This window comes from Meriones unguiculatus, chromosome 11 (genome assembly GCF_030254825.1).
Source record: "Meriones unguiculatus strain TT.TT164.6M chromosome 11, Bangor_MerUng_6.1, whole genome shotgun sequence".
NCBI lineage: Eukaryota > Metazoa > Chordata > Mammalia > Rodentia > Muridae > Meriones > Meriones unguiculatus.
In genome coordinates, this window is record NC_083359.1 from 64,414,534 (window position 1) to 64,437,745 (window position 23,212).

The following is a 23,212-nucleotide window of genomic DNA, read 5'->3' on the forward strand; positions in this document are numbered from 1 at the left end:
TTTTCTCTATTATTATTTTTGATAATCTCATATAATATATTTTGATCATATTCTTTCCTCTTCCCTATGTACACAGCTTCTAGAGTTCTCTCTTTTAAAATACCCAAACTTAAAACAAAACAAACAATATAAAATGCTTTGTGTTGGTCAACTACTCTTAAACATAAAACCTACCCTGGCATGTGGGTGATATACCTAATTTTTAAAAAACTGATTTTCCTCCTTTTAACAGGTGCTAATAGCTTTTTGGATAGGGGTGTAAATTTGAGCCCACACCCTCCTTTCCTCTATTTTGGGATTTTTGTCTCGCTTGAACCTGTGAAAATCTTAGTTCATATGTGCATCAGCCCTGCTGTGTCTAGAAAATGCTGCTTCCTTAAAGTCATTCACCTCCTGTAGCACGTAAAATCTTTCCTTCTCCTCTTCTGCATAGAACCATGAGCCTTGAGGGGAGAGATGTGATAAAGACATCCCATTTGGAGCTGAGTACAGCCAAATCGCATACTCTACGCAGATTGTCCAATTGTAGGTTTCTATGTTAATTGCGGTCTATTTCAACAACAACCATATCTGACGACAACTGAGCCATGCCTTCACTGTGGCTACAACATTATGTCATCAGTAGTCATTTGACCACTATGATTATCCAACAGAATAAAAGTAGTAGGTTTTCCCTAATGCCCACAGCTACTTAATTTCACGGTCTTGGCCGTTTTGTTTTTTCCTTTTTGTTTTGTTTTGGTTTGGTTTGGTTTTTGTGTTTCAAGACAGGGTTTCTCTGTGTAGCCTTGGCTGACCTGGACTCATTTTGTAGACCAAACTAGCCTCACGCTCTCAGAGATCCACCTGCCTCTGCCTCCCTGAGTAATGGGATTACAGGTGTGTGCCACGCTGTCTAACGGTGTCAGGTAGGAGTTCATTGATTGGGCCCTTCAATGCAATCAAAATGTGGTTGGTTATTGTCAATATGTTGTACTTCTATTGCATCCGTGGGCATATCTTGTAGGCAGGCTGCTATTTTAGCTCACATTACTAGGTGAGATTTCTGATTACTATTCTCCTTCATCAGTGTGTCATAGTACCTTCCAGAACTTTAAACACTAGTCAGTAGGGGTGAAGCTTCCAGTTAAGTACCAGCTCATTTCTTCCTTGTTCAACAATATGAGAAAAAAGTGTTTTCAGCAATAGTGTCTTACTATCATGTTGTAGAGGGTAACTAATATGTTACCCTCTATAGTTCTATAGGACCCTTTTTCCCAAAAAACTCATTTCTGATATTTATGGTTTTCTTTGGTAGCAATATGGTAACTCAATTTAAATATTTTTACGTATGTAAATATTTTAAGAGGCTTTTACAGTGCTATGTTCCCAAATGGCCATTAGTATTTTTAAGTTTCCTGTTTCCCTTCTCATATTCCCTTCTTTACCCTGTACTCTCACACCCTCCCCATTTAATCCTTCTAGTCTAGTTTTCGCTTTTCCCTATATAAGATTATATGCTATTTCCCATTTGTTGGAACACCTTCCTTCTCTCCCCCAGTCCTTTAGTACCTACCTAAGCTTTGAATATTATGAATCAAGCACATACATCTAAAGAGCCTAATTTAACATCCACTTATAAGGAAAACAAATACATTGCTTATCTTTCTGGGTCTGGTTACCTCTCTCAAGATGATTGTGTCTAGCTCCATCCATTTAACTGCAAGTTTTATAATTTCTTTAATCTTAACAGCTGAACAATAGTTCATTGTATAAGCGTACTGCATTTTAAGACATTTTAAGTAGTAGAAGACTGTGAACATATAAGACTTCTGAATCACAAGAGGCACCAGCATTCTAAATGCCACCATCCACCAGCATCTCACTTTGTAGCCATGTGATTTTATGTCCACACTTGGTAGAAAAATACAATATAACTGCTTATAAAGCAAGCACCCCATTCAAGTATTCTACTGCTATCTGTACCTGCTAATGAGTTCTAACACTGCTTGAAATATGTTCAAAGGACATTAGTAATTTTATTAATAAATAATCTGACTTATTTAAATGTCCAATTATGTTCAGTGCTACTATGTCAGCCTACTGATAATTGTTTTCAGGCCACATATGCTTAGGGTGCAATAAAACCAGTTAAGTTGTAAATAATGTTAAGAAATTGAATTACATCTTCACTCTCTGTGGAATCAATTTGAAAGTTAAAAAAATTAATTTACTATGAAAATGTTGATCATATTCCAAAAAAAAAAAAACAAAAACAAAACTTTGAGACAATCAGGCCAATGTTTAACAGCTAGACACCGCACAAAGCATAGAAAAACGTCATCTTGGAAAGTACAATGTGGCATTTGAAGTGTTTGTACTTTGTGACACTGCCTTCAGGTACTCAAAAATGAACAGAATTCTACCTCAGTAGCTGAACAACTGTGCTGTCACCCTGACCTTCAGACTAGGACTCCGCAGTAAAGACAAGAGGACATGTCACTTCAATGAAATGGCCATTGACACTAACATTTTTTGAGGGAAAGATATTCAAGATCACCTTTTCCTCTGAGTTTCTATCACTGTTCTGTGAATGTCTCCACATTTCTATGGAGTGGAGAAGAGAAGGTGTCCCTCAGATCTGACACTCAGACTCCACACCTACCACACAAGTAGGTACTATTTCAAGTACACCGGGCTCTCAAATCCGTTTGAAGCTTTAAAACCATGGCTTTCACCATGGCTATTTTGCAAGAACACTTTAGCAACATTTGTCATCGATAGCAATTCCAACCCTTATGTGTCTGAGAAACTCTTTAATAATGCATTGCTTCCTAATGATTTTACCAACAAGACAGGCATTGATGAATTTCAATTTGGGTCTGGAACAGCACAGTCCAGGAGTAAGTATTGAGCACTAGACTGGAGAATGGCTGCATTCATTAAGAGTCCAGGGAAGTCTCTCATTAGGTGAGGAATAATGGCTCCGGCAGCAGTTTGCAAGGCAGGCTGAAAACATCCCTTCCAAAAACAAACTTCCTCCAAAATGGTACCCAATTTTCTGCATTATTAATTCTACTTAAAATTAACCATCCAGTGCACTGGTTCATGATCATAGAAACTGCCAGTTCTTGTTTTTAAAATATTAACTATGGAGTATGATAACCACTTAGCAAAACACACGTATAATTTGACAACAATCAGAAAATGCATTAGTAGCAAATGATGTTATAAAATACATCAATTGTTTCACCATTCATGCCCTTTAAAGTGAAGGTAAAATCGGTGCTCATGCCTATCAGCTTCCATTTAAAGGTAGTACAAAAATGAAGGCTACTTTTAAATTTTTTATATTTATCAAACCACTTTATTAAGTTTCTACTTTCAGTTTCTCAACTGAGCCAACTGTGAATGATCACTTGGATGGAGAGCTCATGGTAGGACTACTTAATCACTAAACCTGCTTTCTTTTTAAAGCTTCATATTAGTGATGAGGGGAAACCATTATAGTTTTAAGTCATATTTTTAGCTTTGCATAATATTGTTAGTGAGTCTAATTGGTTTTCCTAAAAAAGCATATTTTCCAGAGACAGAGCATTTCCTATATCAATGCATAGCTTATCCATGTGCCTGAACTTGCAGACAAAAATAGCCACATCGTGCAAACCTATTTTTGGGTGCTACTTAACTTGTGTACCACTTAAGGAGGACCATTGGGCAAAGCACACATGTTGTTTACATTATTCATCCTGCCAGAAACCGGGGAGCTTAGCAAGCATCTCTCTCCTCTCACTCCTCTCTCCCTGTCCTAGGGGATGTAAAAGATGGAAGCACAATAGAGTGTAACAGGAATACAAATGTGGAATGTCTTCAGCCCAAAGGAAGGGCTGGCAACTGAATAGATTGTAAATAATTTCTCCTGTTCCATATTCCACAGAGTTCAATTTGAACTTGCTAAGAGTGAACCTGGGCAGCTACCTTCTCTGAGACTATAATATATTTTGTAATTTAGGCCACAATATCTTCAGGCACACAGATTACATTTGAGAGTGGGGGTATAGATCATTAAATTTTGTTTTTAATCTTCCTTACTCGGCACACTTTGTCTTATTGCAGATAAGGAATGCAAAGTGTGTCTTCTGGCACCCGGGAAAGACCTTGAGGAAAGCTATAACAATGTCAAATTTTTGTTACCAATAAAATGTTAAATGGAGTGGGAGGAAAAGTGAATGGGAAGGAGGGCAGGAAATATGAGTAGGAGGAAGAAGAAATACAGCAACCTGCCTCAAAACTGAGAACCCCAAATGATGGAGACGAAAGCTTTAATCTGTTTGCATAATTAACACAGCTGTGCTGTAATTTCATTTTCATTCTAATGATGCCACTTAGCTATGTCCTGAATATTAAAAATGAGCAAAGTAGAAATCATTGATTACTTATAAATCATTGCTATTTGAGGTTTGTTTCTTGACTCACTTTTAACAACAGGCATTGGTTAATCAATGCATAGTTCCAAGAACCAAAGGGCAATGAGAAAGACAGAATTAAATCATTTTGCACTCTAATTCAATAGTGTTTAACATATTTATGTTCCCTAAAGTGTTTAAATTCATCTGATGTAAGGTATCTCCACCAGAACAATTAAACAGAATGGCATGAATGACATTTAGTTATAACTCTTTGGGTGCTCACATAGCCAAGGCTGGGTAACACTGTCAATTTATTGCATCCTGCACCAAGTTCTTCTCAGGGAGAAGTGAAGTGAAAGAAAAGAAGCACCCAGAAGAAGTACTTCAAATTCACCCCCAAGCATTTTCTGAGAAAGAGGGACAGTGGCAAAAAAGGGGGGTTCATAGATACTGGTGTGATTTTTTCTTTATAAACATTTAAAAAGCATAGACTTTACAAATTTTATAGTAAATTCCAAACTAAGTATATAAAACAACTCTGGCATGAGTGTCACCCATAATCATTGTTGGAAAAGCTGCAGAAACAGATTGGCCAAGTGCTTCAGTTGTACATAAAGGGCTCTTTTTTTATACTTAGATAATTTTTTTTATTAATTACAGTTTATTCACTTTGTATCCCAGCTGTAGCCCCCTCTCCGATCACCTCCCAATTCCACCTTCCTTCCCTCTTCTTCTCCTATGCCCCTCCCTGAGTCCACTGATACAGGAGGTCCTCCTCCCCTTCCATCTGACCCTAGTCTATCAGGTCTCATCAGGACTGGCTTCTTGTCTTCCTCTGTGGACTGGTAAGGCTGCTCCACCCTCAGGTGGAGGTGATCAAAGAGCTCTTTTAAGACCTCTGCGCCTTTATCACTAGGGGACTCATTTAATCAGCTCCTGTCCCACTGCTCTACAAAATTACTTTAAGATGGTGCATCAAAACCAAGACAGGACCCAATGAAAGTGATTACAGAATTCATTGAAGGACACTATCTCATCCATCCATCTTCAACAACTTACATGCTGCTGATGGACAAAGCAAAAAGTGGACAGCCCTAAAGCCAGGCTACCTGCTCAGCACAGGGCCTCTCACTTGCACAAGTCATGTTCACATTCCTTCGTGTTAACTGGTCTACAAATACGGGCACTAGTTGCTGTGTCAAAGACTTATTACAAAGATGAAATGAACACAGAATGAATGGGCAGCATCTACAATAGTTGCTGACATGTGCTAAGTAGTTAAAGAGTTAACTCATTTCAATAATGGCCTGTCACTGTGACTGTGCAGTGGTTTGTTGAGTGAAGTCTCTTAGATAAGGGTTTTCAGTTGCTTACATTCCTCCTATCCTAATGTGTTCCTTAAAAAGGGGCATTTTCATATACTATAGTGAGAACAGCTTACAGATGACAGAATAACCCTTGATGGTTGAAGCCCAGCAAGAAGTCCAGGACACCAAACAGCAAAGCGCCAGAGATAAATTGCCTGTGTTTCCCTGTTTTGCATGAGCTAACCCTGCAGGTGCCTGGACTTAAGCCCAGACCTTCTCAACAAACTACTCAAGCAGCATAATTCTCAGTGCCTAAGAAATATAGAACCCAAAGGCCAGAAGAAATCAAAATAATACTGTAACAGAAGTATAGCAGTCATATCCTTAACTTTATGCTTTTCTTTTTGCTTAAATATTCAAATTAAGTCATAGAATTCTCATTTGAAATGTAAAACACAGCACAATACATATTATATATAATAATTCTCTCCAATGTATACTTATTATTATCAAACCAATAATCACAAACTCATTTCATTTAACTGCATGTAATTAAGTTCATGTCCAAGAGGACAATAAGGAAAAAAAAAAAAAACCCAAACACTTTGGTAATCAAAACATTTAAATAACCCAGATAAATTCAGAGGCAATGTTTAGGAGGAGATAGTAAGACCTGGAGATGACAGGAGCTCCACAAGGAGAACAACAGAACCAAAATATCTGGGCACAGGGGTCTTTTCTGAGACTGATACTCCAACCAAGGATGATGCATAGAGATGACCTAGAACCCCTGCATAGGTGTAGCCCATGGCAGCTCAGTGTCCAAGTTGGTTACATAATAATGGGAACAGGGACTGTCTGACATGAACTGATTGGCCTGCTCTTTGATCACCTCCCCCTGAATGGGGAGCAGCTTTACCAGGCCACAGAGGAAGACAATTCAGCCACTCTTGATGAGACCTGATAGATAGACTAGAATCAGAAGGAAGGAGAGGAAGTCCCCCCTATCAGTGGACTTGGGGGAGGGGGGGAATGGGTGGAAAAGGGGGAGGGAGCATGCGATTGGGAGGAGAGGAGAGGAGAGAGGGAGCTACAGGGGGATACAAAGTGAATAAACTGTAATTAATAAAAAGGAAAAAAAAGGTTCTAGTTCTGATAGTTCTGATATCAAATATTTTTCTTTCTGGTCCCCATGAAGACTATTAAATATAACCTAAACACAAAAGAGGGTTCCATAAAGTATGTGGTCTATTCTGCTGCACTCAGGGAGCCATTAAAGTTGAGAAAATGTATTCCAACCTTTACCTACACAATTTTAAGTACCACAGGGATGATCTGATTACGAACTCAGTTGTACTTAACTTCTCCCTTTTCTCTACCTTTCTTGTGTTTAAGACTATTCTGTCTCTTTAAATTCCCCACCCTTGAGCCTCCTCACAGTGTTGCAGACACATGTTCATATAGCTTCATCTGGTTCAGTTATCTCCAGTCTAGCAGCTGACCAACTACAAGAGGTTCACCCATCCTCCAACCTCTCATCGTTCCCATATAACCTAAGGTTTGAAAAACTCAAGTATAAAGATTTAAATAAAACATTGCCACCAATAGTATATGCTGACTATATTGACAGTTTCTAAAGATTTAAACTTTAAAATTTATCACTTGAATTCTAAATGATATATTTATAAATCATGTTTATCATACATTATCACTAGACGGTGGAATAATTTCTCTTTTTGGCTCATCAGTATTTTCTAATAAACTTTTCCATTATGTCTTTTAAAGTGTATTCTCAAAACAGCTTTAAGTTTCAAGTGACAGAGACATTTTCATTAAGCACATTCTCTTGTCTGTCTTTGTGTGAACCAACATTCCCAGCAGGAAACCACCTTTTACATAGAACAGTCTGCAAGGCTGATAACTGACTAGAACTTCAATGATATAAAGAGGTTGGAATGTTGCTGGTCCACAGCCACACTATCTTGAGCTAACCTTAGCACCATTAAATGCACAAATATTGTCCATCTCTGCGTTTGTGCTAACATCATTGTGACTCTTAGGTAAATCCTTTGCAATGAATGAACAGATCCTACCTCCCACCAACTGAAAAGCAAAGGATGGCACCAGATATCATCTGACTTCCCCAGCAGGTATTTCATGCTTTGCTATAATCTACCACTGTGTAGCTACTAATGTATTTGAAAAATATATTGATTTATGATTTTCTTTGTTGTCACTATAGAAGCTTCATAAAATGCTACCCTACTAGAAAACGGAATTAGAGTAACCTAAATCATTGTTCCTGGGCTGCTGCCACTCACAGCTGGATCCAGAAGAAACTCTCCGTCAAAGTTAGAGAGATACTTTTGCCTCAACACCGTGGGATTCCTAGAATATTCTGTACAGTTTTAAACACAGCCTCCCCTTTTTGGAATAATTAACGCCTCTGCTTCAATTTTCAAATAATCCATCACTCCACTCTCAACATTTTGGATGCAAAGAGTGTAGGGAAGTATGAATCTCAAATTTTTTCTCGCTCCTCCTTCAGGGTTTATTGTGAGAGTTTCTTGGCATCATCGGGAATAGATGTCCTACTCATACCTGTTAACTAACATCTGATTGCTTACTAATCCACTCGAACCTTCCTTTCTCTGCTAACAAAGTTGTACATCTTGTCTACCTGGCATACCTAGACCATTCTGGGTGGAAAAAAAAAAAAGATGAGAGAAACGTACATCTGAAAATAAAAGCAGGTGACCTGTTAGCAGGTTCTGTTCGCCAAATGTTACCCTTGAATATCTGAATCTTAGAAGCATTTCTGATTTTATCAAATCCCCAACATGCTCACACATTTTCAAAGCAAAAACAGGCTGAAGTTTATGAACTTGTCCAGGAGTTTCCAGCAGACCATGATATAATCTCTGATTCTCACCATGGTCGGCTTTTCTTGTTCCTGTTTGGTTCCATCTGGGGCTCAAATTTTCATTTTAGTCTATGTAGTTATAGTAAAATTTCAAAGCCATCCTTCCAGCCAAGTTGTCACAGATTTTGGTTTCTACTCACATGCATTATACCTACTCTTCATTTCCTTATACAAGATGTAAATAAATGTACAGGCAAAATTACATGATCAATTTGGGCTGCTATTTTTTAATATCACATTTTCCTTACTTTATTTCTCAGAGATGCACATGTTTACTTGGGACATTTTGAATTAATAAAAATGACACGAAATGTCAGCTATCACCACAAGACAATAAAAATATTCAATATCTTGTCTAGGTAGAAGCCAAAATTCAGGTATTTGGTAAACTGAGCTGGGTATACATCTTCCATTGAGAATCTGGTATTTTGCTTTTTTCTTCTTGTATATGTAACTCCAGACAAAGAAGAAGGCAAGTACTTGCAGAAGCTTTATCATAGAAAAGATTGTAACAGTGGCTGTGATGAGATTTGAGATTTATCTGACATACTGGACAGGAGCAGGGGTTAGGGGTGCTCTAAGAAGTGAGCCATGGCAAAGAGGTCAGGAGAAACGATCAACCCCAAAGTCTCAGAAAGGCAGCAAAACTGAAGCCCCAGAATCTGTCCTACCCCAACTAGACTCATAGCACGAGTTCATCACGGTAAATAAAAATATTTTAAGTCAAAGGTGTTGTTCCATCAAATCTACCACTTATGTATGAAGGTTCCCCTGCAGAGAAATTTCAAAGAGATTTCAGGCTAGTGAGTTTTATCCAAATCCAGAGGAAACATTGAATACTCTCTGCCCTGAGAGCTGAGAGCAAACCGGACAAAGGTTAAATAGTACACATTCTGTCTTAGCAAATATGGTGGATGCTCAATGTCCTTAATCACCAGAGAGATGCAAATCAAAATGACCCTGAGATTTCACCTTACACCGATCAAAATAGCTAAGATCAAAAACTCAAGTGACAATACATGCTGGAGAGGTTGTGGAGAAAGGGGAAACCTCTTCAATTGCTGGTGGGAATGCGAACTTGTACAAGCACTTTGGAAATCAATCTGGCTCTTTCTCAGACAATTAGGAATAGCGCTACCTCAAGATCCAGCTATACCACTCCTAAGCATATATACAAAATATGTTCAAGTACACAACAAGGGCATTTGCTCAACCATGTTTGTAGCAGCTTTATTCATAATAGACAGACTCTGAAAAAACCCAGGTGTCCCTCTACTGAGGAATGGATACAGAAATTGTGGTACATTTACACAATGGAATACTACTCAGCAATTAAAAACAAGGAAATCATGAAATTTGCAGGCAAATGGTGGGATATAGAAAAGATCATCCTAAGTGTGGTATCCCAGAAGCAGAAAGACACACATGGTATATTTTCACTTATAAGTGGATATTAGACACAATGTAAGATAAACATACTAAAAATCTGTACACCTAAAGAAGGTAAGCAAGAAGAAGGACCCTGGGTCAATTCTCACGCAAGAAAGCAAACAGGATGCACATCAGAAGAGGAAGAAAACAGGGAACAGGTCAGGAGCCTACCACAGGGCCTCTGAAAGACTCTACCCAGCAGGGTATCAAAGCAGATGCTGAGGTTCAAAGCCAAACTTCAGGCAGAGTGTTTCATAAGGGAATCTTATGAAGGAAGGGGAAGATAGAAAGACCTGGAGAGCACAGGAGCAACAGAACCAAGAAATCTGGGCACAGGAATATTTTCTGAGACTCATACTCTAACAAGCACCATTCATGGAGATAACCTGCTCAGGTGTAGCCCGTTGCAGCTCTGTATTCAAGTGGGTCCCTAGTAAGGGGAAGAGGGACTGACTCTAACATGAACTCATTGGCTGGCTCTTTGATCACCTCCCCCTGATGAGGGAGCAGCCTTACCAGGCCACAGAGGAAGACAATGCAGCCAGTCCTGATGAGACCTGATAGGCTAGGGTCAGGTGGAAGGGGAAGAGGACTTCCCTTATCAGTGTTCTTAGAGAGGGGCATGAGAGGAGATGAGGGAGGAAGAGTGGGGTTAGGAGGGAATGAGAGGGGCTAAGCTGGGATACAAAGTGAATAAACTGTAATTAATACAAAAAATAAATCATACTGTGGAAAAAAACTTGACAATTAGGAATAGTGCTACCTCAAGATCCAGCTATACCACTCCTAGGCATATATCCAAAAGATGTTCAAGTACACAATAATAACATTTGCTCAACCATGTTTGTAGCAGCTTTATTTGTAATAGCCAGACCTGGAAACAACCCAGATGCCCATCATCGGAGGAATGGCTACAGAAATCGTGGTATTTTTACACAATGGAATACTACTCAGCAATCAAAAATGAGGAAATCATGAAATTTCCAGGCAAATGGTGGGATCTAGAAAAGATCATTCTGAGTGAAGTATCCCAGAAGGAGAAAGACAAACATGGTATATACTCACTTATATAGATCTACAAGATATAATAAACATAATGAAGTCTATACACCTAAAGGAGATAAACAAGAAAGCAGACACGAGGTAAGATGATCAATCCTCACTTATAAAGACAAATGAGGTGTGCATTGGACGTATGACAGGAGTCTACCGCAAAGGGCATCTGAAAGACCTTACCAAGCAGCGTTTCAAAACAGATACTAAGTCTCATAACCAAACCTTTGGCAGAAGGGGAGTTAGTATGACAGGGAAAGGATAGGAGCCCCACAAGGACCAAATATATCTGGACACAGGGGTTTTTTCTAACTGTTTCTCCAACCAAGGACCAGGTATGACTATAACCTAGAACCTTTACTCGGACAAAGCTCGTGGTAGCTCAATAACCAATTGGTTTCCCATAGTAAGGGGAACAGGGACTATCTCTGACAGGAACTCAATGGCAGGCTCTTTGACTCCCTACCCTCCAAGGGAGAAGCAGTTCTGCTAGGCCACAGAGGAGGACTGATAAAACAGATTCCTGATAAAACAGGGCCAGATGAAAGGGGGAGGAGGTCCTCCCCATTCCAAGGACTTGAAAAGGGGCAGGGAGAAGCTGAGGGAGGAAGGGAGGGTGGGATTGGGAGGGATTAAGGGAGTGGGATACAGCTGGGATACAGAGTTAATAAAATGTAACTAATAATAACAAACAATAAAAAATTATAAAAGAAAAAAAGAAAATGAAAAAAAAATAATACCACAACACGATTGACAGATCAATTCATGATCCTCCTGCAAGATCTTCTAAGGAAATTCCAGATACACTAACATCCTTTTTTTTAAAGCTTTAAGATGGATTTTCTTTTTCTTAAAGCTTTTAGATAAATTTTTGCTAAATATTTTATTTAATATTCATACAAACATATAATGTGCTCAGACTGAATCCAACCCCATCTCTCCCCTTCAGCTCTTCTGCTCCGCCCTCCACACTTTTCCTTTCCAACTTCATCTGTTCTGTCTCTTTTATTATTCTTGAATAACTGCTAAGTCCTTTTAGTGCCTCCTATTTGTGAATGGGTAGTGAACTACCTAACGGAGCATGGAGCCTCTTCTTGAACCTCATCCTCGAAGAATATTGACCCTCTCACCTAGGAGCTATCAACTTATTATACTAACGTCTTTAACTCTACAAGTTCCCTGGCAACGGGAGGCTTCATAAGAGTGCCTGATGGAAAGAACTGAGTCTCGTACTTATTTTCATATTTTGCTCAGGATAGATAATTGGAAGGTATTTTCAGTTCTTTCCTTGAGGAAGAAATTAAAGTATTCTACACAAAGAAGCAAGTATATATAAATAATGTAATATTCCTCCTACCTGAGATAGAGACAGTAGGCAAGTTCTTAGAAACAAAAGAGAATGATAGTTGCCAGGGGCTGAAGGGAAGGGAAATGGACAGTTCAATGAGCAAAACCTGAAAGAGAAAAGCTTAAGATATTGCCTGTGCAATATTTTGCATGTACTTAACTTTACTGATATGTACAATCAAAACGATTAAAATGCTAAGTTTGTCTACGATAAAAACATTAATAAATTTAAGTATAAATCTAATTGCATTCTTTATCTCTATACATCTATTATTAGTTCAATATAAAATGTTCTAAAAGCTTCAGAGGTCAAGGGCGTGTTTCCTAGATGGTGGAGCTACAGAGAGATGATTGGATTGGGATGGTGCTAATTTCATCAGTCGTTAACTCATTGGTAAGCTTAAACTCAATGGGCCATGGAGCTGGAGCCTATTCAACTACTAGGCCATTGACCCTGTGCCTCCAAATTAAATATCTAAAAGCCCTCTGCATCTTACATACAATGAAGTGGGCAGCTTTACTGTGCTTTTTTACTAAGCTGTACTATCTTACCACAGGCCCAGACATACAAAGCCAAGTGACCATGATTCAAAAAAACCTCTCAAACCATAAGCCAAAAAATAAACGTTTCCTCTGTTTTTTCCTTTATCAGCAGTGGTAGCTCAGACCTGAAATCCCAGACTTTGGCAGCTCTGCAAGAAACTGCTATAATTTCTGTATTAGAGCAGGGTACAGAGTAAGTCCCGGCCTCAAAATCAGAGGAGAAAGGTAAGCAACAGCCCATCAGTGACCTGCCTGCATGAGACATTGATGCAACACTGTCACAAGCATTGAAATAGTAACCAACCACTGTCTGATGGATTTAGAGTCCACTCCAGGAGATGGAACCCATACCTAAAACTTCTACGGTGGCCAGGAGCCTGAGACTAGTTAGGCCATGGACGTAGGGGGAAACTATGCACTATCATTCTGCTAAAAGAATGGACCAGTAAAATGACTCCTAATGATACTCTTCTATACCCCTTGATCAGTTCAGCCACCATGAGAGAATATTTCTCTTACAGTTGATAAGAACTAACATAGAGACCCACAGCTAGACAACATGCAGAGAGTGGAAGACCTTGAGGTCTTTAATACCTTTCCTTCAGAGCTTAGGGATCCATGTGGAGAAGGAAGGAGAAAGATTCTAACAGCCAGTAGTGGTGGATGATTCCAAGTAAACAGTGTCCTCTAGACACATCAGGACTGATTCATACATGAACCCACAGAGATGGCAATCACAGGCCCTGCATGGGTCTAAGCTAGTGTGGTGAGAGAAATGGGCATAAGCACTGACCCCTGACCAAGGAGCTATCTCCAATTGGCTACTGCTACCAAAGGAAAAGTGAGACTTCTCCGGTGGAGTCTCGGTAGGTACGGAAGCCAGACTTAAGGGTAAGCCTCATGTCCAGCAGTAGGTGGCCATCAAGAAGTACACATATTTTCAAAGATACTTTGTCTCATTTGCTTTGTTCAGACATTTTTTAAATCTTCCTGGTCTTTCGCTTATATATTATGGTTTTTGATTTTGTGCTTTTCTGGGTTTTGTCCGTGTATATGTGTGCATGTGTGTTTTCTTGTGCTTTTTCTTTGTTTTTATTATATATATTTTTTTAATTTGCCTGTTTCATAAAGAGAAAGAAAGTAGGCAGGGAGTTGGAAGGGTGGAGAGGTGGGCAAGATCTGGAAGGATATAAAGGAGGGGAACCATGATCAGAACATATTTATATGAAAATTTTAATTTGCGAATAAATTTGCTCATCTTTTATCACAGTGATGAAACCTAACTAACACAATTGTGTATCCAGAGATCCAATCATAGACCAAACTACTTCAGGCAAAAACATGTGTCTGTACTTTACATGTACTGACATTTTCTTATTGTATTATTATTTCCTAAACAATATGGCATGCACTTAGCAGACCTATTACAGTGTAAATGTTAAAAAAGTAATCTAGAGAGGCTTTCAGGTACCAATAGCAGCATGCATTACATTTAAATTCTATGTTATTATATGATAAGGATTTAATCATATTTGCATTTTTGTATGCATATGAGATCCTGGGATATATTTCACACAGATTTCAAAGGATGGTTCTGTGTCTGTATGCCTTTCTGCCCATGTGTCTGTAAAAGCCTTAACTTATTAGTGAATATTTAACTATTGTTCAAAAAGGGGAGGTGAAATTAGAGCACTAAAATGTTCTTTATTCACATTTTCTATATTTTGAAACCCAGACCATGTATCAGGATGAATGTAGACCCACTCAGCAAATAGTTCTAAAGGACAAGAATGCAGACGCCCTCACCACTGTCACATTCAGTACCTTCAAAGTTCCCACAGATACCACTTCCCCTCCTCAAATGCATCTGCAACTCAGCAGGAGGCCACTATCCTTATTTTCATGCTTACTTACCCTTACTAAACTCACGTGAACTTTAGGGCCTCACCACACAGCAGTTAGTAATTTGAAGGTTTTATTGTGAATATGTGAAATTCAATATAGATTTTTGTGCTTTTACTTATTTTCGCTAGCACACATAACTACAACCCATCTGTGTTCATACTGTGAATTATTCTACCATATAAATAAATAAAACAATTTGTCACCAAATGCTGATAGGAGTTCTTAATATGAGTGCTGGTGTTTCCCAATGACCCAGTGGCTCAGCAAGCTATGTCATCATTGTACTTTAGCTAACATTAACCCATTTTCCAAAGCAGTTGTACAATTCACACTTCAACAAAGAGCATCAAAATCTGTTCTTTTTCTAAATAATGTTTTTGCTTAAAAAGTACCATGGAAAGACTGGTCATATTCTACTGTCCCATGTGAAAATTCTATGCTCCATGGCTAAAATTAATTTAGTGGAATTCTATATATATAAACCCTATTTGCAGACATGTTCTACTGAATTTTTAACTTGTCATTACTATGAATTTATTCTCTTGTGATGTTATTTGAAACACAAATTTATTTTACTCAAGTAGCTTTATCAAAAAAGACTTTAAAGTGAGGTTCGTAAAGATCATTATTTTGAGAGGAAAAAAAAAAAAAAAACACCATACAGCCCCTATTTTGCCACAGTTTAAATATAGCACCTGTAGAATTTACCATGTCTTTGAGGTGCATATCAGCCCGCAAACAGGGCATTTGAGTTCTGGTCATAACTCTGGTTCATAGAACCTATATGACTACAGAGGTCAAGAGGCTTGACTTCTGTTCCTTATTGGTAAAATGGAAGATTGCCTAAATAATCTCAAAGCACTCTTTCCCCTGAAAAATTCTATTGCTCTGTGATATTATGTTGCTGGTTGCCACAAAGTAGTTCTACCCATCCTTCAAAAAAAAAATTTAAACTTAATTATGCTGTTGAGCATCCTGATTGAATATATGTGGACAGATGTGTAATCACGCATTTACTACAGGGACCATTGTTCCTCAGTGTTATAACATGAACCAAGTACTTACATGATCCTCCTGGATTTGAAACATTTGAATTGTCTACCTTCCTCCTACAGAAAATATTCCTCTGCAAAATGCCAATAGCCCTTGTATTACCAGTCATTTGTCAGGTTGCAGCCTACTGTGGGCACTATAGTATTAATTTCTTTTGATGATTCTTTTGATACAAGTCAAGACGTCTTCCATTCTCTTAGACATGAAACAACTGGCGCTCCACTTCACTGAGAGGGACCAAAACTCAAATCTCCAGCTCCCAATGGTGATTGGCACAGGAAGCCTGGGTATAGGAAAATGAAGTGGGATCAGATGCTCTTCAGCAAGTGCCAAGCTCTGCCCAGAATCACTCTGGAAGCCTCCTCCAGACAACGTGGAAGAGCCAAGCTGAACATATGCTCACAGAAGGGGAGTCAGGAAACAACTAGGACGTCAATATTCACGTCTTGGCACGGGCTCCTAACCCCTAAACAGCATGTCCAACTTCTCTCCACGGGGAAGAGGAACGCAAGCTCTACATGGCACGATGATGTACCTTTCCAAGCTTACCAGCCCTGAGAGGAGCTCACATATGATATTTGCAGTCTGGCACTCTCTCAAAACCCTGCCTGTCTTATGGTAATATGTTTATTTGCTTTTACAAGATTGTCTTGTTCCCCCACAGGCAGTCAAAAGAACATGCAGCATTGTCAGCCAGATTGGCTGTAACCATTATCATAACCTTTACTATATCTGCTGACATTCTGTTTTTTCCCACTCCAGATGTCATGTATAATGGAGTACATCCATGCATTATGTGCATTTGTGTCCAGGAAGGCCAACGAAATTCAATGAACTGCTTGATGTTTGAGGAAAGCCTCCATTTTTGTAAATTATTCAAATTTTTCATCAGCTATCTACAAACCAGGGCAATTCACTGCCTACTTAATCTCCCCTGAGCTTGTCCTAGATACGGTGTGCAATTATGCTAAAAATAATCTGGCTTTCTATTAATCAGATCAGCTGAAACACGTCCTAAGGTAACAGTATGAGGATGCTTTACTATCATTTTGAATAAGGATACAATTCTGCTGCTAGAAATCCCAGATCCAATGCAAGATGCTCAGGTCTATGAGTCAAACCACCAAATTACCCAATGAGATCTTGGGGACAAGTACAACAGCCACCTGATTTTTGTCTCCAGAGGAACCCCTATTTGTGTTGTTCTAAGTTGGCTGAAGCCATGATAACAAATAAATCACCCAATTCCCACACTCTGTGCATTATGCTCCAATTAAGCTGTTGCCCTAGCCAGTATTTGTATAAAATAAACTAATGCAATGGGACCAAATACCTGCCCTCTCAGCCTAGACATCTAAAGCATTTGACACAGATGGCGTATTCTAGGAGCCTAACATTCATTTGGGCCTGGTATTTTCCCGTATTCCTTTTAACCCAGTGATTTCTCAGTCTCCTTGTTGACTTCTCTGTTAGATTCTTTTATCCAGTATTCTCTCCTTGGTCTTCTCATTTCTCTTCTTAGTCTCCCAGGGAAATCTCATTCTAGTGCATAGATGCTCTGAAAAGCTGTGCATTTTGATCCGAAGGACTATCTAAACATTGAATATCAATATTCCCTACAAACTGTAGCCTCAAACAGCTGTCTCCACACAAATGTCTTCTATCTTCAACTTAAAGTGTCCAAAGGAGAATTACTGATTATTTCATCAATTTGCATATTCATTTTATACCAGCCCCTGTACAGCCCCCTCCCTCCTCTTCTCCCAGTCTCACTCACATCTCCCTCCTCTCAACCTCCCTCCTCCCTCCTCCCTCCTCAGAGAAGGGAACACCCTCATGAGTACGAACCCACCCTAGCACATCAAATCACAGCAGGACGAAGCACATCCTCTACCATGGAGGCCAGACAAGCCAGCCCAGTTATAGAAAAGGGATCCAAAGACAGGTAATAGAGTCAGAGACAACCCCCACACCAATTGCTAGGGACCCACATGAAAAGCCAGCTGCACATCTGCTACATATAGGTATGGGGCCTACATCCAGCCTGTGCATGCTTTTTGGTTGGTGATTCAATTTCTGTGAGCCCCCTGCACCTCATGGGACCTCACTCTGTAAAGTCTTCTTGTAGTGTCCTTGACCCCTCCGGCTCCCTCAGTCCTTCCTCCCAATCTTCCACAAGACTACCCACATCTTACGGATTTTTGTACCCAGACACTATGTTCTCTAATCTTTGGTATCAGTTAATGGCACTGTCTCCTCTGTTTATCTGGTTAAAATCTTGAAGTCTTCCTCTTTTTCTTATACTTCAAGCCTTTCTACTACAGTTTTATGAAGGTTGAGTGAGAAATTCCAGTTAGTGCATGCACTTAGACAAATGTTCAGACTGTGTGTGTGTGTGTGTGTGTGTGTGTGTGTGTGTGTCCTGAGGAGCTGGGAAGATGGCTCAGGGAGTACAGTGTTTACTGTGTGCACATGAGGACCTGAATTTGAGTTGCGCTCTCTAGCATCCACATAAAGCACCAGGTATAGCAGTGAGCACCTGTAATTACAGCACTGGGAAGAAAAAGATCTGAGTACCCCTAGTACTTGCTGTTCAGTTTAGCCAATTGATGAGCTCTCGGTTCAGTTACAGACACCTACAATCAAAGGTGATTCAGGAGTCTCAATAGTGACAATGGTCAGTGACTACCTGGTCTCTAGACCGTAACTAAGACACGTGTGGTAGATCAGAGTTCCAGCCTCAATTTTCTCTCACCTCCACTTTTTTTCATATTTTATGAGTCCAACATGGTCTTCCATATTAATACTTCATACAATTCCTGAACCCTAGGAAATGCGATTAGCATACACTTAATAACAGTAAATAACGCATTGAGGTCAGCTGCACATCAGCCTTTCCTACTCGAAGTCTTTGCCCATACTGACTCATTTACTCCTCTGCCAATCCTGTGAGATTCAATTACCACCCTCACTTTCAATGTAAGAAAATTAAAGAACAGCAAAATTATGTTATCCCCAAAATGAGTAGTAGTGACATCATCAGGATTTTTTAATTTAAATTTATTTTTTATAATTTATTCACTTTACATCCTAATTTTAGCTCCCTCCCTCATCTCAACCTGGCCATCCCTCTTCCCTCTTCCTCTCCCCTATTTCTCAGAATTCATTCATTTTACATCCTGATCTATCATAGCCCCTTTCCTTGTCTCCTCCTGGTCCCCACCCTCCCTCCCTCTTCCCCCAATCTCTCTCCCCTAGTCCTCAGAAAGGGGGAGCCCTCCTCCTCTACCATTTGACCTCAGCCTATCAAGTCTCATCAGGACTGTCTGCATCTTCTTCCTCTGTGGCCTGACAATGCATCAGCTCCACTAGGGGGAAGTGATCAAAGAGCAAGCAACAAAGTTCATGTCTGAGACAGCGCCTGATGAACCATATAACATCATTAGAATTTATGTTAATTAACATAAAAATAATTAGTTTATTCACTTTGTATCCCAGCTGTAGTCCCCTCCTTCATTCCCTCCCAATCCCACTCTCCCTCCCTCTTCTCCTCCCATGCCTTTCCCCCAGTCCACTGATAGGGGAGGTCATGCTCCCATTCTATCTGACCCTAGCCTATCAGGTCTCATCAGGACTGGCTGCATTGTCTTCCTCTATGGCCTGATAAGGCTGCTCCCTCCTCAGAGAGAGGTGATCAAAGAGCCAGCCACTGAGTTCCTGTCAGAGACAGTCCCTGTTCCCATTACTATGTAACCCACTAGGACAATGAGCTGCCATGGGCTACATCTGTGCAGCGGGTCTAGGTTAGCTCCATGAATGGTCCATGGCTGGAGTATTAGTCTCAGGAAAGACCCTGTGCCCAGATTTTTTATTTCTCTTGCTCTGTTTGTGGAGCTCCTGTCCCCTCCAGGTCTTACTATCTCCCCCTTCTTTCATAAGATTCCCTGCACTCTACCCAAAGTCTGGCTATGTGCCTCAGCATCTGCTGTAATACTCTACTAGGTAGAGTCTTTCAGAGGCCCTCTGTGGTAGGCTCCCTCCTGTCCTATTCCCTGTTTTCTCCCTCTTCTGATGTCCATCCCATTTGCCTTTCTGAATGAGGATTGGTCATCCTACCCGGGGTCCTCCTTCTTGTTTAGCTTCTTTAGGTGTACAGATTTTAGTATGTTTGTCCTACATTAGATTTCTAATATCTGCTTAAAAACCTGAACGTGCCCAATCTCATCTCATCACTAGAATTTAAGCCCACACGTTCCTATTTTACTGGCAGACTCTTGACCATCATTCACAAATGCATGTGCAAGTATCACCCAACATGGAAGACAACATCCCCTTCAACTACCCGGCCGCTTCTCATGGGAGATGGAGAATAAGAGAAAGCTATGAAAAGACTCCGAAGTATTGCTTTATAAGAACCTCTCATTCTAGAAATGAGGAAGCTGCTACTCCCTCAAGAAACGTGGCACCATTAAGCTCTCAACACTGAACAATAAAATGCAGGAAAGAATTCAAGTTTGACTCCGCACCATCTATATGGCACTACTTACTTCTCTAATAACTTTGATTACCTAGAAAAGTATGGAAGCTTAAAAGTCAGATACTCAAAAAAATTGTTTTTATTGCTAATAAGTGAGGGAGTTAGACAAAAAAGAAGTGTTTTTACTACTGCATTAATATTAAAAAAAATATTTCACTAGTGACAATCCATTTTTCAACAACATAAAGTATTTTTAGACTTACAATACTTGTGTTTTAAGACATGTTTAACTTCCATAATTATACCTTTTATTTCAATTTTTGTCTATCTCTATGTTCAAAACTGAAATGGTTAATAAAGTGTTCTATTTTTAAGCAGCTGTAGTTCATGGTCTTTTCAACAAATGCAGTGTTTGATTTTTAGTTTTTGTTTGTTTGCTGTTGTTTTGTTTGTTTGCTTTTTTACTCTGGAAAAATTAACAAAATGTGAAAAACACCCAGATAACACAATGACTATGCATTCTTAGCTTTAAATTCCTCTTTGTCCAAGTCTGATATGAGTGAGAATTAGAAAGTGAAAACAATTAACACTTCTGTCCTTAGAGCTTTAGAGAAACAGCAAAGGAAGGAGATTAAATCGAGCTCAGATTTCCAATGACGTGATCGAAAATTACCACCACTATTGCTATAAAAACAACCTGATTTGGGTTTTTAAAACATTTAAAAATAAAACTTGGGATTGAGCTTCTAGAGGCTCCATTTGCATTGTGGGTATTTTTGAAATTTATTTTAACAACTTTAAATCTTTTGGCTTGGAATTCCAAATCCCTTATAATTAAAAAGAGAATCTACAATGAGATAACATTTCCTCTCACTGCCAGATTGCCCAAGTAGCAACTCGACTGGGCAACAGCAATCATAGAAAATGATGCATCCGAGTCCCTGAATAGTCATAAAAATGCCAGCCTGAGTTTATTTCTCAGCAGTAAATAAAATCCCAATTATTCACACTGTCTAAAGTGTATGTCCCTGAGGATAGTGATCTTACCCATCAGCAGCTTCTGCACGAGCTGGATCACAGGTAACTCTGAAAAGAACAGTTTCCCAAACGTCTTAAGGAAGCTGGCTGCTCAAAGCCCCAGAATGCCAACAAAATACCGATAATCAGGCAATCTATAGACAATTTTACACATGAGGCTGTTAAGCTTATTTTTAAGTAAATTGTCTAGGACCTTAAAGGGGGTTTGAGTTAAGAAAAATTCAGTGATTTCTAATCTAAGGAGAAAAGCAGGTCATTGAAAGAAACTGATGATGGCTCTAAACTGCTTCATTAGTGAGCAGAGCTGGCAATCTCCTTCCACATTTTATTTTTAAAATATTTTATTAGCAATCTGGTTAGTAACTAAACATCCATGCATTTGTATATTAGCACATCAACAGCAAAGTCAGCCATCACCATTCTGATTAACAAAAGAAACAATAAAATCCCAGCCAAAACTTTTAGAGAAAAAAAAAGCAAAAACAAAAACAAAAAAAAAAACGTTTTAGTGGAACACACAGCGTGATCAAGAGGGCATTCGGAATTCCCATCAGGCTGAGGGATACTGAACACAGTCTGCAATCTGGCAAGGCCTGAGGGCTCACTAACTGCCTGAAAAGCCATGACTGTTGCAGAGCTAGAGACATTAAAGAAACAAATATTCAAATCATCCCCCCGGAAACAAAGTCAAGATAAAACCACCATAGACCTGAACAACTGCACAGGCCTAGTCCTTTATGTCATTGTCTGAAAATAAAAGGCACGCTTAGTATGGCAACAACCATATTTGAGTTGTTAAAATAAGAAATAAATCAGCTCAGCTTGCAATTCTATTTTGGAGAAGTCTCTCGCCTCCTATGGCATGTAATGCTGCCGCTCAGGCATCCGCAGCTGCTTTCTGACTGTACTGCTCTGTGGTTGCCTCTGTGGTTTTGTCTCTTCTATGACAGTATTGGCTGATGGCAATGGAGTGAAGGGGTGGGGGCTACCCAACTACTTACCAGTCAGTATAATTGCTCCTTCCGGGACCTTATTCCTCACTCTGAGAGTCGCAGGTATAATCACTAGTCTAGTATGTAGCAACTTGTTCTAGTTATTATTTACTCTCTATAGATCGAGGGGTAAGCACTCAGAGGCTTGATAACAAGTAGCAATTTCTAAGAAATTAGTCATCTGATAGTTGTATCTGAAGGCAAAGGCCAACGAGCTCTGTATACACTTTAACACACTACTCATTAACTATATTAACAACCACTCTTGCCAAAGAAAACCATAATTAACAGCTTATTGGCAAATAGAAAACATGGTTTTCTATTAACAGCTTATTGCCAGAAAACATGGTTAAGTAATTACAGGAAGCTGAAATGCTCACTTTAGTTCTTCAAAACTTGGAGTAAACAATCATTATGTTCAAAATCACTTACACACTAAAAAAGGAAAAAGATTCATTTGAGCCTTTTACCTTGTTCAATGCCTGGCCTATTTCACACCACTTTTGGTTGAGTTCTTTCCAGCATTGTAGCTATCCTCAACACATCCATTTCCTTGCTACATTTAACCCCTGCTCTAAAGCTGTCATCGTCACTTGTCAGGAAGATGCTTTCTGTCTAACCAGAAAGGCACCCTTTTCCAACCAGATCCCGTAACCATGCCTGTTGATACATGATCTTGTTACAGTCCCTTGTCCAGATGTTATTTTTAAGCGTACAGAACATGATGTGTTTCTCCAGCTGCTGTGACATTTCTC